This window comes from Schistocerca serialis, chromosome 2, assembly GCF_023864345.2.
Source record: "Schistocerca serialis cubense isolate TAMUIC-IGC-003099 chromosome 2, iqSchSeri2.2, whole genome shotgun sequence".
In the NCBI taxonomy this organism is placed as follows: Eukaryota; Metazoa; Arthropoda; class Insecta; order Orthoptera; family Acrididae; genus Schistocerca; species Schistocerca serialis.
In genome coordinates this window covers 282,350,972-282,374,625 of record NC_064639.1, presented here as the reverse complement: position 1 = coordinate 282,374,625, position 23,654 = coordinate 282,350,972, and positions in this window count along the sequence as shown.

The window sequence follows — 23,654 nt, the reverse complement described above, 5'->3', positions numbered from 1 at the left end:
CTCTCCGTGGATAAGTTAGATTTGTAGCACCCAACCAGCAAGGTGAGCGATTCTCGTTCACCATAATATTAACCTTGCAGTCTTAAGAGGTTCATTTACATTTTCGGTTGTCTAATGGAATATCCTCCTAGACCTCAGTCGTAGATGGGCATATGATATCCACGTAAGAGATGCGCTTGTGAATCAAGTACTTTAAATCTCTCGCTCATGGACGCAACTCTAATAGCTGGTGGAGCGACTCCTGCCAAACAATAAATTTGTCATGTTAAGTTGGTCTCAGGCAACCAGCGATGAGTTTGTTTCATTCAGAGAAGTGTCAACGTGCTTTGAATGACTGGATCCGGGTAAAAACAGAGCAAGCATACTCTGTGGCGGAATAGCACAGACCAAAGGCAGTTGCCAACACCGCTGGTTGTGTACCCCAACTGGTTCGAGTCAGTTTGCGAAAGACGTTATTTCTAGCTGACACTTTCGTATTGGTGTTTATGTAATATTCTATTTTTAAGTGAGAGTGGTACCCATTGTTACATCTAAATACAGGAATCGCAAGATGCTCACCTCAAGAGTTTCAGGAATCATAAGATCCAGAAACCTTGTATAGGTGACTAGGTGACATATAAGCGAAATAGGTCTGTAGTTTTTTGTTTTTTTTTTTTTTGCGATTGACTCTTTCTCCAGCTTGAGAACTGCTATCATTCTGGTTCCCTCACACCCGTGGTACTTTGCACGTGTTCATGCAGTTATACTGATCTATTGCGCAGTGCAAAACATCCAAAGAGAAGGGTTTGGTGAGTGAACATGTCTCCCTTCATGACCCTTCTCCATTTCCCTCATCTCACTTCAACAAGGTTTAGATGGTCGTATATTCTGTAAAATCTTGTGAGCTATTGGTTTGCTGCGACATTATAATGTGTTGATTTACTAGGATCACTACTGAGTCACATGAGTAATCTCACAGAATTTTGGTTACTCTCGCCCACTTATCTTTCGTCAGCCTCAGCCACTGTCCTCGTTTTGCTTCGGCGATACAAAAAGTAACTTGTTGAGCAGGTACGAGTGACGGAGTTAGGGTGCGTCTGTTTTGTTTTTATCGGCGATGTAAAGTCAATGAAGTTGTCTTGAAGCAGGCGCGTAGCAATGGTTTGGTTTTACCATACGGCCGAATCAATTCTGCCCCGTCATGCTGATGTTCAGTGGATCCATGGAAATACCTCCTTTTTTTCTTTCGATCAGCTGTGTGATGGATCACCCTACATTTTCGTGTGTCCTAGCAGCAAAAATTTACTGCCAATTACTTCCAGTTCTGCCTGCAGAGCCACCGTGCACGTTACAGTTACACGAGTGTTATTGTTCTGTCCAGCACAAATATCGGTATATATGTGTAGAGCATTTACTTCAGCTGTCAATTCGTTTGTACTTTACCAGTATTGAAACAAATCAAATTCCATTTGAAACGCTCCTCTTGCTCTCTGGCGTTCGTATCACGGGAAGCAGATAAAGTCGTACGCAATGAATCCATGGCTGTGGCTTGAAATTTTCGTATTCGTTAACGCAGAGAGTCCAGGGCTGTGGCTTGAAATTTTCGTGTTCGTTACCTACCTTCTACTACACAAATTCGTCGTTCTCAAATCTATATCGCTTACAGAGTCCTCGGGCGTAACTTCTGATGTCGTGAAGAAGCTTAGAAACAGTTGCGAGATCTAGACAGCCTGCACCTATATCTACAGGGTGAACAAGAAATCCGCCGACCAAATTTCGGATGTTCTTCAGGGTTATATTCTATGTATTTTGGTATAAGGGATCCGTCACCTGCGGAGGCTTGTTATAAGTTAATTATGGTTTATTTCGTTTGTTACCCGAAATTCCTTGGTTTATGTGAAAATACCTTCACATCACTGAAACCACCTGCAATATGGAATCACCAAAACGTAAAAATACAAAACGCAGGGTAACGCAGTGTTACCCACATTCAAAAGTAGTGTGATGTGGGTGCCGTAGCAGTGGTAACAGCTCGCCATAGCGCCGTTGTGGCGCTCTTGCGCTGCATTCAGTAAATCCACATAGAGAACAAAGTCCTCCGTATCATTAGCAGAACTCCACGCTACACTCGTACCGCGGGTCTTCACAATGGATACCGCCTTGAAACCGTCCAGGGAGTATTCAAAAAACTCGCTACACAACTATACAGAAATGCGAGACAGCCGGCCCTTGTGACCGAGCGGTTCTAGGCACTTCAGTCTGGAACCGCGCGACCGCTACGGTCTCAGGTTCGAATCCTGCCTCGGGCATGGATGTGTGTGATGTCCTTACGTTAGTTAGGTTTAAGTAGTTCTATGTTCTAGGGGACTGATGACCTCAGATGTTAAGTCCCATAGTGCTCAGAGTCATTTGAATCATTTGAACTAGAGACACTGGAACAATCCTTTCATCCCTACTCTGGGGAACTATTATCACAACCATAGGTGGAAACATAAGCGAACAAGGACACTGCTAGCTAGGGCCTAACCACCTATGGCGAGCTAACACACACTCATAAACGACAACGGCCAGCCCCTGCACATCAACAATACTGTCTGGACCTGCCAGCTGCCACCACAGTTGACCAACAGGCAACAGCAGGGAAGCCGATAAACTCGCACAAACAAACCGCTATCCTGCCCTACACTGTGCATCCGTACATTAACCGATGACGAACTCAACTGTTACAGGTACGCTGACGCTGGCCGAGAAGACAACGCCGGCACCCGGCTGCAGCCGCCGAGTGAGAACGCTCCGTAACGTCAAAGATATCCGCCTGCACGATACCCTCTGCTATTACCTATCCCTTGCATGATCGCAGGTGGCAAGCAGTCCGCTAACCGACACGACTATTGCAGAGGTTTTTTTCCCCCTTCGTAATTACCTCGGCACTTTTTTTCTTCTGTCTTTCAAACCGCTAACCTTCGTTCAATTTTTGACACAATGTATCTCCAGATGAGCGCGTGTTAATGGCAAATCATAACCAGACGTACGCCGGCCTGGGGTGTCCGAGCGGTTCTAGGCGCTACAGTCTGGAACCGCGCGACCGCAACGGTCGCAGGTTCGAATCCTGCCTCCGGCATGGATGTGTGTGATGTCCTTAGGTTAGTGAGATTTAAGTAGTTCTAAGTTCTAGTGGACTGATGACCTCAGAAGTTAAGTCCCATAGTGCTCAGAGCCATTTAACCAGACGTACGCAAACATCGCAGTTCCCACACCCTGCTAAGATCTCATTTAGTGAACACTAACCCGTATGAAGAGATGGCAGTAGACCTTTTGTGTTGGCCATCATGCTGGTGTGGGCGTGGAGGGGCTCCACCCTGTCAAAAACACGAGGTGCGTATCGGCCAATTCTTCATCAATAAAACTGTCCCTACTGCTGTGCACAATTTCTGACGACAACGTCGAAAAATCATAACCAAGACGGAACTTGGTAGAAATGGATGCTAGCTTGAGAGCGGACAGTAAAGTGGACATTATTGTTGTCAAATGTAGATACCATGAGTGAAGAGGATAACTTTTGTTTCCAAACACCACGCACAGCATATACCGTCGACATTTGTACTGATGTGCATATATTTTAAGTGCAATACAGACACAAAGATGCATGCTGCTCGTGACTACGGGTGCCTTATATCAAAGTGCTCACATGATACACAGGGTGAGTCAGGAAGAAAGGTACATGTTTTGGCGGGTGACAGCATTAGTGATTCTGAACAAAAAAACTTGATGTGGATATATGTCCTATTCCGAATGGTTTCCGAAATAGAACACTTTTAACGTACATTTCCATTTATTTTCTGTATTATTCACTGTCATTATTTACAACGTACCACAGTCATATAGAGGAAGTTGAGACGAACATTTTGCTACAGCACGCTTGTGGTCTATCAAGTTGAAAAACTACCTCAAACTGGCCTACAAAAAGTATCTAAGATACGGCGCACGCGCATTGTGCGAGATTTTCAATATTCTCACGATCTCTCCGCGCAAACTGTTAGTCCTGGACAAAAAATAAATAAGACCTTTTTGTATAAAATTTAATTTAGATTAATTATGTACTGAGATACGTTTTCGTTGGAGTGTGTGCTTTTCGAGTTATTAAAGAAATGCGTACAAAAGTGATATTAAACGTGTCCTGTCTCGGAAACCATTCGCAATAGGGCATATGTCCACATGAAGTTTTTTGTTTAGAATCACTAATACTGTTGCATCTCAAAGCATGTACCTTTCCTCCTGACTCACCCTGTATGTGAGACTGGATTCGTGATTTCCTGTCAGAGAGGTCACAGTTCGTAGTAATTGACGGGAAGTCATCGAGTAAAGTAGAAATGATTTCTGGCGTTCCCCAAGATAGTGTTATAGGCCCTGCTCCTTATCTATATAAACGATGTAGGACACAATCTGAGCAGCCGTCTTAGGTTTTTTGCAAATGGTACTGTCGTTTATCATCTAGTTAAGTCCTCAGAAGATCAAAACAAATTTTATAATGATTTAGAAAAGTTATCTGTATGGTGGCAAAATTGGCAATTGACCCTAAATAATGAAAAGTGTGGGGTCATCCACAAGAGTGCTAAAAGGAATTGATTAAACTTCGGTTACACGATAAATCAGTCAAATGTGAAGGGCGTAAATTCAACTAAATACCTAGGAATTTGAATTACGAACAACTTAAATTGGAAAAAACACATTGAAAATGTTGTGGTGTAGGCGAACTAAAGACTGCGTTTTCTTGGCAGGACGCTTAGAATATGTAAACAGGTCTCCTAAAGAGACTGCCTACACTACGCTTGTCCGTCCTCTTTCAGAATACTTCTGCGCGGTGTGGGATCCTTACCAGACAGGATTAATGGAATACATCAAGAAAGTTCAAAGAAGTGCAGCACGTTTTGTACTATCGAGAAATAGGGGAAAGAATGTCACGGCCATGATGCAGGATTCGAGATGGGCATCATTAAAACAAAAGTGTTTTTCTTTGTGACGGGATCTTCTCACGAAATTTCAGTCACCAACTTTCTCCTCCGAATACGCGAAACGATCGTCATAATAAAATGTGGGAAATCAGAACTCGCACGGAAAGATACTAAAGTTCGTTCTTCCGCGTGCTGTTCGAGATTGGAATACTAGAGAACTCCTGTGAAAGTGGTTCTGCCAACCCTCTACCAGGCATTTAAGTGTGCAAAGTATCCATGTAGATGTAGATGAATATCCCTGCATAACGTCGGAAATTTTGTCGCCGGACTTCGGCTTCACCACGTATACTCCGCAGCCCACTTTACGCTGTGTTCAAAAGGGTACTTTGACCACCACTATCTATTCCCCCCTTCCCTGTTCCAATTACGAACGCTTCGCGAGAAGAATGATTATTCGTAAGCTGCCATGTGAGCTCGAGCATCTCTAATTTTAACATTGATAGTCTTCTAGCGAGATATGTGGATTTGTAATTGTGCCATAAAGTTACGCAAAAAAAATGCGATCATATTGGAAGTCAATGGGAGTACTACACATTTACCGTATTGGTCACTGAATCAGAAGCCACTAGCTGCTAAACTAAAGGCTTTATTTGATGCATTTCGGTAGAAACCCTTATCAGATTTTCTACAAACTAGAAAAAAATAACAAATAACAGAAAATGTATCTATACAAAGAATATACAAGAGTGTAAAACTACAAGCATCGTCAAAATTAAACAGCTGAAACATACACCAGGAACATCTTGGTGATCAGATATACAAAGACAATGCGTAAGAAACAAAGATGTCGGGGCAGACTAACTGACTAGTTACAGCGTAATAACCAGGAAAACAATTTAAGCCACAAGAGGCCGGTGATGAATATACACTCCTTATATCACATACTATAATAATTAGTGTTCTACTAGGTCTACAACTTTGCTTCCACCGTTTTTTCTCGAAGTTCGGGGCTTTAATGTGAAAAACTTACAAAAAAAATTATGATTCATAGTATTGCCCATCACTGGCCACTACATTCTCCCGTCTTTCGGGTAGCATACGAATCCCGTGGCGGAAGAACTGGGCGTCTTTTGTGGGGATCCATGAATCGATTCCATTTCGCACTTGTTCATATGGTCGGAAGTGCTGGTCAGCCAAACTGTATGCCACTGATCGCAAAAGGTGGTTGTCAGAGTCAGCAGTGTATGGAGAATACGGCGGGAGGTATAGGACCTCTCATTTCAACGTTTCCATATATATTTTGACGCGTTTTGCGACATGGGGTCGAGCACTGACATGCTACAAAATTACCTTTACGTGTCTATCGCTGTATTGTGGCCGTTTGTGTTTCAGTGCTGGTCTCGAACGCATCAATTGCTTTCGATAATGATGTACTGTGACTGTCTTCGTCTGTTTCAGTAGCTACGAAAACGTTCTGTCTTCCACCGCCATGGCGGTCTTCGACATCAAAATCACCGTTCTTAAGGCGTTGAAAACATTCTCTGTACGTTCCTCCAGTAATAATTCCCTCACCATTGGTCTTACCCAGCTTTTTAAGAGCCACAGCCGCAGATTTCTTCATGTTAAAGCAGAAAATTAAAACTTCACGCAAATGGCGAGGAATGGGTACGTAAGTTGACGTGCTTAATCGAGAGTAACCTTATGATGCAATCACAAAATGGCTAATATTTTTATGGCATTAGGCTTACAGATGCCTAAGCTTATTGTATTACACCTATGACCAACCACGCGAACCTCACTTGCTGCTACTGTCGTCTCTTGCAAAACGGCGGAAGAAAAGTTGTAGACCTAATATTTTCCTTTGCGTTCTTATGGTCTTTTATTATCACATTATGTATTTTATCTTTTAATGACTTTTACTTGCAATATGTCCCCCACATAATCTTGTGAGTGTCTGAGTCCTTGCCCTATCTTACGATTGGTGTTATTACTTCTATTTTATTGTACCTTGTTAAATTGTTTTCCTTCACATGTTTCGTTTATGTATGAAAGTTTGAATTCATGTAATCGTTCTGGAATTTTTATTCTGTTTATCCGTCAGTTTACATGTATTTCTTTTTTATGTAATCTTTCATTTTACTATTCAAACTTTGTAAATTTTTGTAAGTGTATATCTTTATATTCTACATTTCTTAAGAAAAAGAAAAAATGTTTTTTCTGCTTTTGTCGCTACGTGGCGCTGCATTTTTATTCACCACCGCCCTCTGGTGGCTTAAACTGTCTTCCTCATTACTGCGTTGTAGCTAGTCGGTTAGTCTGCCAAGAAAGCTTTGTTTGTTACATACTGTCTTTATATATGTGATCACCAAGGTGTTCATAGTATGTATTTCAGCAGTTTAATTTTGACGATACTTGTGTATTTTTTGTATAATTACATTTCTGTTCTGTGAAATACAGTCAGTAGTTCATCAGCTGGTGGCTTCTTATTCACTGACCAATACAGCAGTTGTGCAGTACTCCTGTAGATATGTGGATTCCCACAGGGGATATTTTCGGCCTCCAGAAAGATCATAAAACGCGAACATAAAACGTTTTCCAAAACTCTACAATAGACTAACGTCAGGAACAAAACCTTAAATATGGCTTCGTGTTCAGAACAGGAAATTTTCCAATTAGTAGGAAAGAAAAATTTGGAGAATTAATTAAAGTTCAGGGACAAGAAATAAAAACTTTGATGTTCATCGATGACATTGTAATTCTGTCAGAGACAACAAAGAGCTTAAACGGAATGGGCGATGTCTTCAAAGAATTGTATAAGATTAACATTCACAAAAGCAAAGCAAGATAATAGAATGTAGTAGAATTAAACCAGGCGATGTTCAGGGAATTAGATTAGGAAACGAGAAACTTAAAGTTGGCAGTGAGTTTTGCTATCTAGGCAGTTCTTTGAGCACTGTGTTCAGTGCAATTAAGGTGTATAAAACCCCTACAGTCCGGCCGAGCTGATATTATTTGTGTATAGAAATTACCCACACAAATTCTGCGCTTCATTCTACACGATGTGAGGATGACGTGGAAACGTTCAACTCACTACTCAAGGAGTCAGAGTATGACTGGGTGAGTGAACTAGATATACCCCATTTTATCACATAAGCTCCTCCCTCTCATATTCCCATCGCCTACGATTTTTCATCATTAAAATTATTTTTTTAATATTGCGCATATTTCCTCCCCGGGTTCGTTCTTGCTGGAGCGGCCTTCAAATGACTTGACAATGAGAACAATGGACACAGTGGTACTTGGCATAAAAATATTTCCATTGTCACAACATACCGTACATTTGAAGTTGCGGACATATTTCTAGCTCAGTTTGTTACATGTCCTCATAATGTCGAAATACTGAAACTACGCGGCAAAATTTAAATTAGCTGTGTTATCTTACGCCGATACAAACGGACTGAAAGCTGCAGGAAGGCATTTCTCCGTTCATTCTAATTCAGTACTATATTAGAGGAGACAAAAAGATAAACTCATGGCTGCAAAGTCAAGCTCCAAATATTTCCCTTGGCCTAAAACAAGGAAATATCCCGAAATTGATAATGGTGTAATTGCTTATATCAATGAACTTCAGAATGATGGTTGTGCTGTCTCTTACGAAGCTTGCGAGATAGCTGCCACGCTCAACATTGACAGGAAAGATTTTAAAGCAAGCATTGGTTGGATGATTCGTTTTAGAGACAGCAAAATCTTAGTCTACGAAGGCGAACATCTTTGTGCCAGCATTTACGTCGAGACTACACAGATAAAGTAATTCAGTTCCATTGTTACATAGTACAAGTGCTCTCCCAGGTTGGTTCAAATGACTCTGAGCACTATGCGACTTAACTTCTGAGGTCATCAGTCGCCTAGAACTTAGAACTAATTAAACCTAACTAACCTAAGGATATCACACACATCCATGCCCGAGGCAGGATTCGAACCTGCGACCGTAGCGGACGCTCGGTTCCAGACTGTAGAGCCCAGAACCGCACGGCCACTCTGGCCGGCCCCAGGCTGGTGACGCTGACCAGACGTCAGTATTTATTGATATGCCACATAACACCGGCGTTGCTCCATCTGGCTCAAAAAGTGTCTTTGTGAAGACATCTGGAGCGGAGAAACTTAGATACGCAGTGAAGATGTGCATTATAGCAGACGGCAATAAACTTCCACCGAATGCCATTTTTTTAAAGGAAGACATTGCCAAAGGAGTCTACACCAAACGGAATTCATTTACGGGTACAGGAAAAGGTCTGGATGACAGCAGATTTCATGGTGCATTGGTTGGAGAAAGTCTGGGGAAGACGGCCAGGGGCATTAATACAAAAGAATACCGTTCTTGGGCTAGACAGTTTCCGGGGTCAGGAAGCTGTAAAGCAGGAAATGAAACGGATGAAGTCCCATCGTGTCATCATCCCTGGAGGTTTAACGTCCATTCTTGAACCTTTACGTGTCAGCGTCCGTAAACGTTTCAAAAAACCTCTTCCACGCCTTTATTCAGAACGGATGGCGGCGGGATCTCATCAGCTGACTCCAGGAGGCAAGATAAGGAAGCCATCAATAGCGACGATGTGCGTGCGGATAATCCGTGCATGTGAGAAAATTAGTCGATATTGTTGCGAAGAGTTTTAAAATAAACTTGTGCCATTTAAGGTTCCGACGGTGACATGTTGCGTAATAGTGAAAGTGAAGAAGATGATGCGTTATCTGAGCCTGGAAATAGTGATGATAGTGACGAAAGTGATGCCGCAGAATAGTGACAGAAAAGAAACAATGAAACAACGCACAGCTGCCCGTGACTGGAGGCGTAATGAAATCATGGTGTTCCTTTGTGTCAACCGAAAATAAATACCGCTAGATACCACTTTCTACACAAATTACCGTAAATATAAATTTTACCTACCTAATACATCGTTTCCTTTCCTTTCTGAATTCCTAGAGGCACCACTCTGCTATTTCGCATAATTCCCTCCCTGCTGTTTTCAGGAAAATTTTTCGAGAAAAAAAGGGGGGTTACGCGATAAAATACGGTAATGTGCAAGCGGCGCAAAGCCATTTACGTGGCGCGGCTCAAGATGACAGTCGCCGGCGTAGTAAAAACAGGCGACGCAAACGCACGGGAGACGATGGGCGACCCAACAATCGCCACCAATAATAGGGAATGTCAACCGGTATGGAAATAGACCAGGGTTTCAGCGGAATGGTCACGGAAACCGGGATTGGCACCGTGACGGACACGAAAGAATAGTTATTCTACAAGGAGCGCAGCTCAGATCAACCAGTCACCCAATAACCATCCGGAAAACGAACCGGTGCCACAGCTATGACCGCTGCCAGCTGATTACGGCGTTGCTCAACAGCGAATCACGACAAGAACTTAACAGTGTGCCTTACATTAGCCAGGAAGACTGTGCTGTCAGCCCAGTTGTTATGATTTACATCAGAGATAAATCACTGGCGTGTATTCTCGACACCAGTGGTCCTTTCTCTGCAATCGGTGAGGTTACGGTTCGGAAATCCGAAGAGGTTGAAGCTTGGCCCAACTTGCCGTTGAGAGGGTCTGGGGCAGTTGCCGTCAAACTTTTCTGCTTAAGAGCCAATATTGGCATTGTAGGGCGATACCTAGAGCCGCATGGGAAAAGCGGCGGAAGTGGCGGGGGGGGGGGGGGGGGGAGGGGGGTATCAGGTATCACACAAAATACACTGCTGGCCACCGTAAATGCAACACCAAGAAAGACAAGAGGTAGCACAACAAAATTTATTTTGTAGATAACATGTTGACCAAGTATCAAATGATTACGTTTACAGACGTCTGTGACATGTGGTTCCTGCCAGAATCAGTAGCCAGAGTAGCCGCCATTGTTGGAGATCACCGCTGCCACACGTCTCGGCATTGAGTCAAAGAGACGTTGGATGTGTTCCTGGGGTACAGCAGCCCAAGCAGCTTCCACACGCTGCCAAAGATCATCTGGTGTGGCAGCTGGGGATGTAATCTGGGTCACTCGTTGAGCAACCATGGACCACATGTTTTCTATTGGTGAAAGATCCGGAGAACGAGCCTGCCAGGGAAGCAATTCAATCTGGTTATTGACGAAGAACCTTTGGACAATGCGTGCCACGTGTGGTCGCGCATTATCCTGTTGAAATATGGCTGTGGCCGAGCCCTGAAGGTAAGGAAGGCCAACTGGCTCCAGCACCTCGGATATGTAGTGCCGGCTATTTAAAGTACCGGCAATGCGTACTAGAGGCGTGCGAGAGTAATATCCAATACCGCCCCATACCATAATACCCGGTGCAAGACCAGTGTGGCGGTGCATAATGCAGCTGTCCAGCATCCTCTCTCCACGGTGTCTCCACACTCGAATCCGACCATCGTGGTGCTGCAGACAGAAGCGTGCCTCGTCAGTAAAGACAACGTCATTCCATTCTGCCGTCCACATCCGTCTGTCATCACACCATTGGCGACGGAGACGTCTGTGGTTCTGCGTCAATGGTAGACGAAGCAATGGACGTCTTGCGGACAGACCACTCTGCTGTAAACGGCGTCGAATGGTACGCGCAGACACTGGATGATGCGTTACAGACGCAATGTGCTGTGCTATGGTTCGGGATATCACTGAGCGATCCGTCACTGCCATGCGCACAATTTGCCTATAGCACGTGCAGTGGTGCACCGAGGTGAATGCGATCGACCACGTCGGTCCGTCGTACCCTCCTGCATCCAACTGTCACATATCCGCATTACAGTTGTTTGGTTTCGTCCAACACGACTAGCGATTTCCCTGTATGATAATCCACAATCTCGGTAAGCAACTATCCTTCCTCTGTCGAACTCGGATACTTGATCAAACGATGTTCGCTGTTGTCTACGAGGCATAACTGATCGTCTTGTGAAACAACCACAAGGTAAACACACGTGCCGAACGTACACTCGTCGAAATCGCCAAGCCTTAAATGGCGCTATGAGGTGGCGCCACAGGCGCGCGTGATGTGCGTCTGCGCTGAAATTCTAATCAGTTGCATATCTCATCGCTGCAAACCCATGGTGTAAATTTCACTTGATTCGGATGCTTCCTTCAGGGTGTTGCATTTACGGTGGCCAGCAGTGTATTTTTAACTGGAAAGGAAAATAATGTATTGGAACTGCATGAATTTTTCTCAAAGCTTACATAGCGGCTACTGTGGCCAGTTGGCCAGTGTCTTCGCAACAGGATCCAATGTTTGATTACCCGATTTCCGGGCACGTTTTCTAGGCGTCTTCACGCTCCAGTACCTGAAACAACACCAAGCTGCTCCAGCGAACCGTTTTCCAGCAGTCGAACTTTTGTATGAACCCAAATACAACAGAAAAGAGACGGTATTACACAACTTAATTAATTCAAAATTGGCACAAAGGTATAGAATGGCGGATGATAGCAATGTATACAAAAGGGTTTAACAGTCAGATTCGTCTGTTGTGTTATGTGTGCTTTTTGTAAGAAACTAACTCGTACTGGAGTAAACAACTTGGCCAATTTTCCCGACGAATAGCATGGCCACTTTTCCCGATCGGACGCGGTGTCTGTATCAGTCATCCACAGAAGAAACTAACAAACTGAAATAAATAACAAGGAATTACATTTTCAGTCCAGAAGACGTTATTTGAACACTGACACTGTAAAAAAGTGAAGTAACAAGTATAGTATAAATGACTTGTCCTACTTCAAATGACTCAAAAACAAATGTTTTTAATGACAACAGCGGCGATGTATTTTAGAACTAGAGTGACCGCGTCTCAGCAGGTAGCAACACTGTTGAGAAGAAAAAAATATGCAATGGCCACTTTTCTTGACCTGGCCACACTACTGAAATTCCCATATCTACCTTAGTACAGCGTAAAGTCGATTTTCCACGGTAACTGGGGACTTGAAAACAGCGAATAATTGAATTCCGCATATACCCACAATTAAAGTACATGTTAATGTACCAGAGTTGTTCAAAAACAAAAATTAATTACAAGGTCGAATTAGAATCACTTATTAATGTTTATAATAATTTCTAGTGTATTCGTCGTATTTTGTGTCAGAATACAGTGCTTACAAGGAATAGAGTGCAAGCCAATTTCACATTACACTACGCTACTTCGTAACAAAATAGTCTTGAATTGATTTCTATCTCAGTGAGGTAGTTTGCGTTTCACATATCGCTCTGCGAATTTTACGCACGCCAACTCGTCAGAAAACGCGGCTTTTTAACTTTATCTATTATATCAATCTTAACTTGACGTGATCCCATTCCATTAGCATAACACAATACAATTATCCTTTCCTTAGTTGATTCATAACCAGGCGAACTAGCTCTGTTTCGAAAGCAAGTCTGTTGGAAGACACTTCCAAAACAACCCCTTTCAAACGCGTTGTATATTTACCCAACTCGAAATTTTCTCGTGAAATGAACTCCAAGAAATCAGGAGTAGCCTTACATCTCCGCTTAACTCCTCCCCTTTGATTGCAATCTTCATGGCGCTATTTACATCTTGTTAGCCAGCCGGAAGATGCATTAAAATCTTCTTTAATCAGCGAGATTTTTCAGAAAAACTGGACATATTTGGTGCATACTGGGCCAGATACTTGAGTGCTCTCTCCAGTTTTCTGCTGAAATCATTTCATGTGGCTTTATCTAGTTCTGTGTACGCAGACATATTCACAGCCTTCCGCTTTGACAAATTTTTAGATGAATTGGAACTGCTAGCAAACTGAATTATTTTGTCTTTGCCGGCCGCTGTGGCCGAGCGGTTCTTGGCGCTTCAGTCCGGAACCGCGCGACTGCTACGGTCGCAGGTACGAATCCTACCTCGGGCATGAATGTGTGTAATGTCCTTAGGTTTAAGTAGTTCTAAGTCTAGGTGACTGATGACCTCAGATGTTAAGTCCCATAGTGCTTAGAGCCATTTGAACCATTTGAATTTTGTCTTTGTTTTCCGAAAATCACGGATCGTAAATCAGTGCCAGATTCCGCGTATCAGTACTGCCTTCTTCGACTTTGTGTATTATTTCCAGTTGCTGAGTCATCAGCACAACATGTTTTGCTTTCCAGACATTATTCGGCCCCAACAGAAACCAAAAGACTACACTATCGACCGCGACAATACAGTCCAGCGTTCGAGATGGTCGAGCAGCACATTGTTTCAAAAATGGCTCTGAGCACTATGGGACTTAACTGCTGTGGTCATCAGTCCCCTAGAACTTAGAACTACTTAAACCTAACTAACCTAAGGACATCACATGCCCGAGGCAGGATTCGAACCTGCGACCGTAGCGGTCGCGCGGTTCCAGACTGTAGCGCCTAGAACCGCTCGTCCAACCCGGCCGGCCAGCGCATTGTTCGCTACACTCGTGTTGTAACGTGAGATTACCGTTCACCTGCAATCACTCCTGGGTGAAAGAAAAATTTACACCAGCTTAAAAAAAAAAAGAAATGAACCACTCGCGCATTATCGCGAGTTTACTGTATTAATTAGTAGTCTACATAAATTAGTTTGTCATTTCGGTTAATAACAGTAGTTTCAATATGAGACACGATCACAAATGTTTACTGAAAGTTTTGAATGTCAATTTTCTTTTGCGGTTCCCATTGTACTACAACAGCCTTAATTTGATCTCATATTACTTGTTACAAACATGTACCACATTTGAAGATGACTGTCTCCGTAACAATGCGCCTTCATGAATACATGTTACTTCCTTCTGACATTTATATCACAGCAGTTAACTGGTGCTAGTTGTACACGCTCGTGAGCCGTCAGCATTGGAAGACAAGAAGACATTCACCCTCTAACTTCTACTCGTATTAACCTTGTAGCGGACGCTCTACATACCACAATGCCCCTGACGTAAGCGGCTTATTTAGCTCACGCCGAAATCACCAGCCTCAATTAAAATCAAGCGTAGCTTAAAGTATTACTGTCTCTGTACGTATTTTTTTTTTCCTTACTGAACAAGAAAAATATACCTTTAAGAAGCTCTTAACGTTAGTTGACTTTTTTTATTCTGCCGTTAGTTGTTGAAAGTATGTTATTAAAAAATATGGCTGAGAATCGCGGACTGCACGAACGCTTGATTCGGGCCGCAGTTTGACGACCACTGGACAAGGCTGAAGGGAGCAAATTCGGGAAAGTGTGTGGAACTCATACGGCAGGACCGAGTTTATTTTAAGTCCCAGGGACCAGTTTTTGCAGTTAATTTTTTAATTGTTCCCCTAATGAATCTTCAAATGATATTTGGGTCCAAGTTCATGAGTACACACCGCGCAATTATGGGTTTAAGTGGAGGTTTTATGACCTAAAAGTTGAGGGAAAAAACGTTGAATTGAATTTTGAGAAATATGTCTTGAGAAATGAGTTGGAGGTGCCTGAGATTTCTTCCTCGATCTGAGTTGTGACCATTGTGCAATTAACAATTTCACGAAGGAGTTCCGAGTACAGGAATGTCGAAAGTTGTTCCACAAACCTTGCTCTAACGTGCGAAGCGAGGATGAGAATGGAGGTAGCCAGAATGCAGGATCAAGTCGTCTGGTATACTGAATATTTTGTATATATTTATTGTAAGATTATGGTTAACCATGTACGATTACATTTATGTCATTAGATGCCCAAGCAAGAATCCAGGCGGAAGATACGATGAATGGTATAAAGTATTTTTTACGCACCCGAAGTACAAACGACAGGCTTATTCTAAATTGTTTTTCTTTAGTATTGCTTAAATCGAGGTGCCGCTGTGATTGAAATTGTCTATACGTAAAAGAAGTGTTCTTATGTTCCAGGAATATGTTCATTTGATTAATGTGTATGTAATCTGCCGTCCCCAACAGATGTACTTATGTTTTAGATGTGGGGCAAATTTCTGACAACAGGTGTAAGGCCACGAGGAGGTGTTGTGCTATTGCGGCACTTGTTATATGTGCACACGTGGTATTAGGTAGCAATTGGCAGTAGTAGAGCGTGTTAGGGAATGTAATATACTGATGTGTCGTAATTGTGACTTCGTTAGAACTGTAAATAGTGTCTGTGTGTAGACGAAACTGACGCCACAGTATACCTGTGAGAATGAATTCCATGATGTTGTGTGAATGGGTGTGAATATTCAATATGAAAAATGAGCTCGCGCTAATTTATTCACGAGCGTTTTATTCTCTAGCCATCTCCCTTATTCAGTAAAGCTTAAATGATGGTTAACTTTAAAAACCTACACTACAGCCGTGGTTCTAAAATCAAGTCTCTCGGGCAGGTTATTTGTGTATTTATTCAATTAATAAAATAATGTTATTAGGTTGAAAACCCTACATTGCAAAGAACGTCTTGGGGAAATGAATCATTGTACGAGATCTGTTCTGAATGCAAGGTCAGATAACTCGCGAAATGGAAACCACAGTGAAAATCCGATGAGGCTTTGAGCAGATGTTTTGGACAGTGTCTCTAGTATGCCCGTCGATCGCGCCACATCTCTTTTTTTAATTCCGAGCGCACAGTGAACACGTGAGGAAGCCTATAACAATAGATTCTCCCGCCAAGTATGGGAGCCTACTGAGAAATTTCGACTCATGTCTTGCAGTCCACATAACTGCCACGCGTTTCCTTATTCAGGACAATTCTCGCTCGCCCTCTGCAAGGGAAACGAAGATGCTCCTTCAGCGTTTCCGATTGAAAGTGTTTCATCACTCACAATACAGACCGTAATTGGCTCCCCCTGAGTTTCATTCGTGCTCACAAGAACCGCTGGCTATGAAGACATCATTTTAGTGCAGACAGCGGGCTGTATATCAGAGTAAAGTATTGGCGGAAACGTAGGCGGCTGCCTTCCATGGCGAGGGAGTTGGAAAGTTGGTACAACGCCACGACTAATGTCTAAGTCAGAGCGGCGTCTGTGTAGAGAAATAGCTGGAAGGTGTAGCTAACTGTTGCAAATAAAACATTCTTGATTTTCACAGAGGCTTCCATTTCGCGACCGATGGGACCTTATTTTCCGAACAGCACTCTTAATTTCTTGCTTGAATGTTATATTATTTGTCTGTTGTTTGTGAGTCCAGCCGTCGGGAAAAGTTACTCGTCGCCATGATTTCCCGCCGCTCACACAGGAAATGTTAGCGACGGAGGAATGTGGGGCGTTTCGTAAACAACTAGTGAACCGGTCTAGAGTCCAAACGGTGGACCACCTAATGGGAGCGCCGATGGCGCTTGGAATGTCCAACAGTTGCGATCGTGGACTTATGCGGGGAGCGGCAGGGTTTTCCCCATAGCCAGGTAGATTGACCGGCGACTCCTCAGGCAAGGGAGGCCCTCCCTTACTCGTCGTGCCCCATTTCAAGCCGCCACCTCTGTGTCTTACCCGACACAAGCTGTACTTAAGGGGACTCCTTATTCAACATCTTGGCTTCTTGAAATCACGTTATCAAATAATATTACTCACACAGTTAATTGATGGTGCCCCACTACATGGATGGATTTTAGATTTAATAGTTGCATCTAACACCAACACACTACCGTTCCAATGTATCGACAAATGGTTCAAATGGTTCTGAGCACTATGGGACTCGACTGCTGTGGTCATCAGTCCCCTAGAACTTAGAACTACCTAGACCTAACTAACCTAAGGACATCACACACACCCATGCCCGAGGCAGGATTCGGACTGGAGCGCCTAGAACCGCACGGCCATTGCGGCCGGCCAAATGTATCGACATACAGAGCTTCTTTTTAAGGGGAGGTTTACTACCTTTCGCCCGAAAAAGAGCATGTTCTTTCAGAATTTTTTTCTCGCGAGGTATTACAGATATCAATGTTAAATTTGGTCAAAATGTTTATTGACATCTCCTCTAGAAACTGGAATTTTTTCGGCCCGGAAATGTTTAAGAACAAAGGCGAAAGTGCCGTCGGAACGAAACAAAATTTCGATGTAGACCTCCACGCGCGGTATGTCACAGGTCAGCCGGCTCGTCTAAAATCAAAACTGAGTTGACGTTAGCGAAGTATATAAGATTATTTAGGAGTTGTACCTCGCTTAAGTTATTTGGAGAATAGGAAACAAAATGGAGGGCGTTTGAAAAAAAATAGGGTTTTTTCATCGATTTTCCGACTTCGTCGGACAAGTAAAATTATTTATAGTCGATGGATCGGAATAAAAGTGGCACAACTTCTAGACAATTTAGTTAGCTTCGTCGGAGACAAAGAATCACGCCAATCGGATCAGTAGATTTGAAGTTTCCATACCGCGAGATTAAAAAAATAACGCGTTTGAAGTTTTGACTACATATAAAACCAATATTATGCAAATTACGTTCAATCTGCTATTCCGGGTCCATAAACGAGTCCTTTCTCTCTTTCTCTTCCTCACAGAGGGCGTTCTGCTCGATCTGAGTCATCCTGCGCTTCTCCAGAGCCGCTCGTACGGCCGGTGACGAGCGGTTTTCTGCCGCTTGAAATCCGTGGTCGTCCGAATGCTTGGCAAACTCCGTCGAATATTGTCCCAGGGTGACGTCCACCGTTGTCATAGTCTTTAGAATTGCTGAATACCCTTCGTTGAAGCTGCTCACTGCCAGGAAAGTCGCAATCTCCACAGCCTTCACACCAGAATGCAAATGCTTGGGGGCTAGCTTCCAAAAACACGCGTTCAAACTTTCATTTGAATTTTGTGTTTCCTCCCAAGCACCGGTACAATAACTCGTCCTCTGAAAGGGCTTCGTAGAACGGATGAATCACTTTTTGAACTTCTTTGGAAAGCGGCTGGTCGTGTTAATATTCGTCCAGGTCTCCGGTAGCCTTTGCAATGAGCCACTTGCGCCAACTAGTTTCCCCAGCCGGACAATTTTGGTGTTGTGGGTGTTCATCCGTCGAACACTTGTGGAAATACGTTGCCCAAATTGCTTTCTTCATCTGTTCCACCGAATTGGATTGCCATTGGATTGCCAAGCCGTAGTACATCGTAAGCTCCTTGATCACTTTATCAGTTTTAGTCATGGTCAAGCACATAGAATAAATTTTCGCGGCTACAAAGTCGAAATTCCCGAAAAAAAATTGGTGAAAAAGGTCGACTTCAGGCAGGTGTATTTTTTTGTTCAATCGCGAATAACAAACATTTCCGTTCCGTATTCGGAAAAACCGTTTCAGGGATGGATTCTAAACACTTTCATGGGTCCAAAAATGCAATTTTAAAAAAATCGATTTTTTAACCAAAAGATAGCAAACCTCCCCTTAATATCCAGAAATCGAAATACGCAAAATTTTTTGTAAACGAAAGCAATACCATCGACTATGTAAATATGTAATTAGTTCTTCCAAGCGTAATTATAGCCCTAGCTTCCCTCCGACTGTACGGTAGCTTCTTTCCACCAATTATTGCTTGCGAAAGAAACAGCCGAACCCCATGGGAGCAACAGGAGAGAAACGGTGTGAAAAAAATGCGAATCTTCGCTAATCATTTTGAACGCGGCGTTTGTGGCAATTTTAATTACTGTCACTGACAGTCGAAAAACCAACAAGGAAAGAAAAAGTGGATGTGTGAATGGCTGATAAGAAGAAGGACGTACTCTTCACATATTTACTCACTAAAGCCAGATATCCCTCGCGGCCAAAAATTCATTGGCATTGTGCCGTGGGTCAACGTTCAAAACATAGAAAATGTTTGTGCAGTACATAGGAAATTACAGTTGAAAAAAGTTAGATTTGACTGTAGTTTATGGTGACAGGAGGGTAATTTGAGTGACGTTTAATGTTGGTTTATTGATCAAACGTTAGTGAAACGAGCTGCGACCATCTAGTTTCATCATAAAGCTATTTACCGGTACTGTTGCAAGGCTTTAAACACTCTTAAATTTATACAATCAGAATGATAAATGCTCATTTACGAATGTGGTGTGCTTTTTTTCAGTCTTCAGTCTTCTGACTGGTTTGACGTGTCACGCCACGAATTCCTCCGCTGTGCCAAACCTTTTCGTCTCAGAGTAGCAATTGCGACCTGCATCCTCAATTATAATTACCAATAATAATTACATGCTGGTTGTACTCAAATATCTGACTTTGTCTACAGTTTTTACCCTCTTCAGCTTCCTCTAGTACCATGGAAGATATTCCCTGATGTCTTAACATCAGATGTGCTTCTTGTCAGTGTTTTCCATATATTCCTTTCCTCGCCGATTCTGCGGAGCATCTCCTGATTCCAAACCTTATCAGGCCACCCTATTTTCAACATTCATCTCTAGCACAATATCTCAAATATTTCGATTCTCTTCTTTTCCTGTTTCCTCACAGTCCAAACAGTCCGGTTCTCCAAATGTACATTCTCAGATATTTATTCTTCAAATTAAGGCCGATGTTTGATACTAGTCCACTTCTCTTGGGCAAGAATGCCTTTTCTGCCGACGCTTGTCTGCTTTTTATGTCCTCCTTGCTTCGTTCGTCATGAATTATTTTGTCATCTAGGTCGTAGAATTACTTAACTTTGTCTGCATCTTGATCCCGAATTGTGATGTTAAGTTTCTCGCCGTTCTCATTTCTGCTACTTCTCATTACTTTTGTCTTCCTTCGATTTATTACCAACACATATTCTGCACTCATTAGACGGTTCGTTCCACCCAACACTTCCAGAAATACTTCACTTTCACTCAGGATAGCAATGTCAACACCGAGCCATATCACTGACATCCTTTCACCGTGAATTTTAATCCCATTTTTTAACCTTACTCAAATTCCCATCATTGCTTCTTCGATGTATAGACTGAACACTAGGGGTGAAAGACTACATCCCTGTCTTACACCCTTTTTAATCCGAACACTTCTTTCTTGGTCTTCCACTCTTATTGGCCCCTCTTGGTTCTTGTACGCATTGCATATTATGCGTCTTTCTCTACAGCTTACTCTTATTTTCCTCAGAATTTCGAACATCTTGCACCATCTTACCTTCTGGAACGCCTTATGCAGGCCGACAAATCCAATGAACGTGACTTGATTTTTCTTCAATTTTGCCTCCATTATCAACCGCAACATCAGAACCGCTTCTCTGGTGCCTTTACTCTTCCTAAGCCGAACGGATAGTCATCTAACACATCCTTAATTTTCTTTTCCATTCTTCTGTATATTATTCTCGTCAGCAACTTCGATGCATCAGCTGTTAAGCTGATTGTGCGATAATTCTCGCATTTGTTGGCCCTTGCTATCTTCGGAATTGTGTGACTAATGTTTTTTTCCGGAAGTGTGATGGTATATCGCATATCTCATACATTCTACACACCAACATGAATAGCCGTTTTGTTTCCACTTCCCCCAATAATTTTAGAAATTCAGATGGAATGTTATCATTCCTGCTCTTTTAAATTCTAAATCTAATACCGATCTCCTATCTCTTCTCTAACGGCTCCTGTTTATTCTTATATCACGTCGTGAGACAAGTCCTCCCCCTCATAGAGGCCTTCAGTGTACTTTTTCCGCCTGTCCGCTCTCTCCTCTGCATTTATCAGTGGAATTCCCAGTACTCTGTTAATGCTACCGCCCTTGTTTTTAATTTAAGCGAAGGCTGTTTTGACTTTTCTGTATGCTGAGTAATTCCTTAGACTGACATTTATTTTTCGATTTCCTCACATTTTTCAAGCAGCCATTTCGACTTAGATTCCCTGCACATCATTTTTGTTTCATTCCTAAGTGACTGGTGTCACTGTAATCCTGAAGTTCCATCCACATTTTTGTACTTCGTTCTTTCACGCATCAACTGAAGAATTTCTTCTGTTATCCATGGTTTTTTCGCATTTACCTTCCTTGCACCAATGGTTTTCTTTCCAATTTCTGTGATTACCCTATTTCGAAATATCCATTCCTCTTCTACTGAAGTTCCTACTGAGCTACTTATTATTGCCGTAACTATAGCCTCAAAGAACCTCAAGTGCAGCTCTTCATTCCTTAGGATTTCTGTGTCCCACATTTTTGCGCATTGATTCTTTCTGACTAGTCTCTCAAACTTCAATACTAAATTGTGAGTTGGGTCTACATTTGCTCCTCAGTATACCTTACAATCCAATATCTGATTGCACTCTCTGTTTGATCATCATGTATTCTAGCTAGAGTTTTTTCGTATTACCTGGTCTTTTCCAAGTACGCCTCTTTCTCTTGCCATTCTTGAACAGAGTATTCGCTAACTGATATTTATTGCAGAACTCAATTAATCTTTCTCCTTTCTTGTTCCTACTACCAAGCGCATATTCTTTCACAATCCTTTCTTCTAGATCCTCCACCGCAACCGGATTCCAGTCCACGACGACTATTAGATTTTTATCTGCTTATGCTTTATGTACTGCATAACCCGTTCAGTATCCTCACACACTTTCTCGTTGTCTTCATCCTCTGTCAGCGACATCGGTTTGTATACCTAAACTATTGCTGAAGTCCTATCACTGAAGTGTTCATTGTAACTCACTCTCTGCTCACCTTCTATTCATAAAGAATCCTACTCTCGTTATACCATTTTCTGTCGCTGTTGATATAACCCCATACTTGCCTGACCAGGAAAACTTGTGTTCTCTTCATTCCACTTACTGTCCCTAACTACATCGAGATTGATCCTATGAGCCGGCCGCGGTTCTAGGCGCTTCAGTCCGGAACCGCGCGACTGCTGCGGTCGCAGGTTCGAATCCTGCCTCGGGCTTGGATGTATGTGATGTCCTCAGGTTAGTTAGGTTTAAGTAGTTCTATGTTCTAGGGGACTAATGACCTCACATGTTAAGTCCCATAGTGCTCAGAGCCATTTTTGATCCTATGCATTTCCCTATTCAGATTTTCAACCTTCTCTAGCACATTCAAACATCTGACATTCCACGCCGCGACTCGTAGAACGTTACCCTTTCGTTGGTTATTCAACCTTTTTCTCATTGTCACCTTCTGCTTGGCAGTCCCCTCAGGGAGATCCGAATGACGGACTAGTCCGGAATCTTTTGCCAATTGAGAGAGCATCATGACACTGTTTTCAACTGCAGGCCACACGTCCTCTGAATATACATTACGGATTATTAATGCAGCGATTTCCATTGCCTTCTGCATCTTCGTGCCATTGATTATTACTGACTCCTCTCAGTTTTAGGGGCAGTTTCTTATCCCAAGGGCAAGAGAGTGCCCTTAACCTCTATCTGCTCTTCCACCCTCTTTGACAACGCCGTTCGCAGAACGTGGGTGACTTCTTATGCTGGAAGCCTTCGGGCGCCATTGCTGGTAATTTTGATTCAACGTTTAAGCAGTGGCGACGTACGAATCGGAGAATGAGGACATTTTGGTTACAGACGCTACGCCTAAACCACAGGTACAGTGTAAAATCAGCCTGAATAGGCATCGTCATTGCAAGAACTACAGTACACTTTACTTGTAACTATAACTCAATATTAGAGTCGATAATGCTGTTTCAGTATACTTAATGATTTGTAAGTAAATAATCAGAGAGGACTCAGTGGTCTTCACAGCTTTTTAATACGATAGGCGTTCAGTAAGTAAAGCAACAAATCATTTTCTGAAAGCAGGTTGGTTTTATTGAGGATTCCAATACACCATATTATTCTTCACTCTTTTGGCTACGAAACATTGTTTTTCAGTATAATCTCCGTTCAGTGCCACGACCTTACGTTATGTTGCTAAGAGGGCCCACATGCTCGCATGGTATCATCTACTGGTCGACGTCG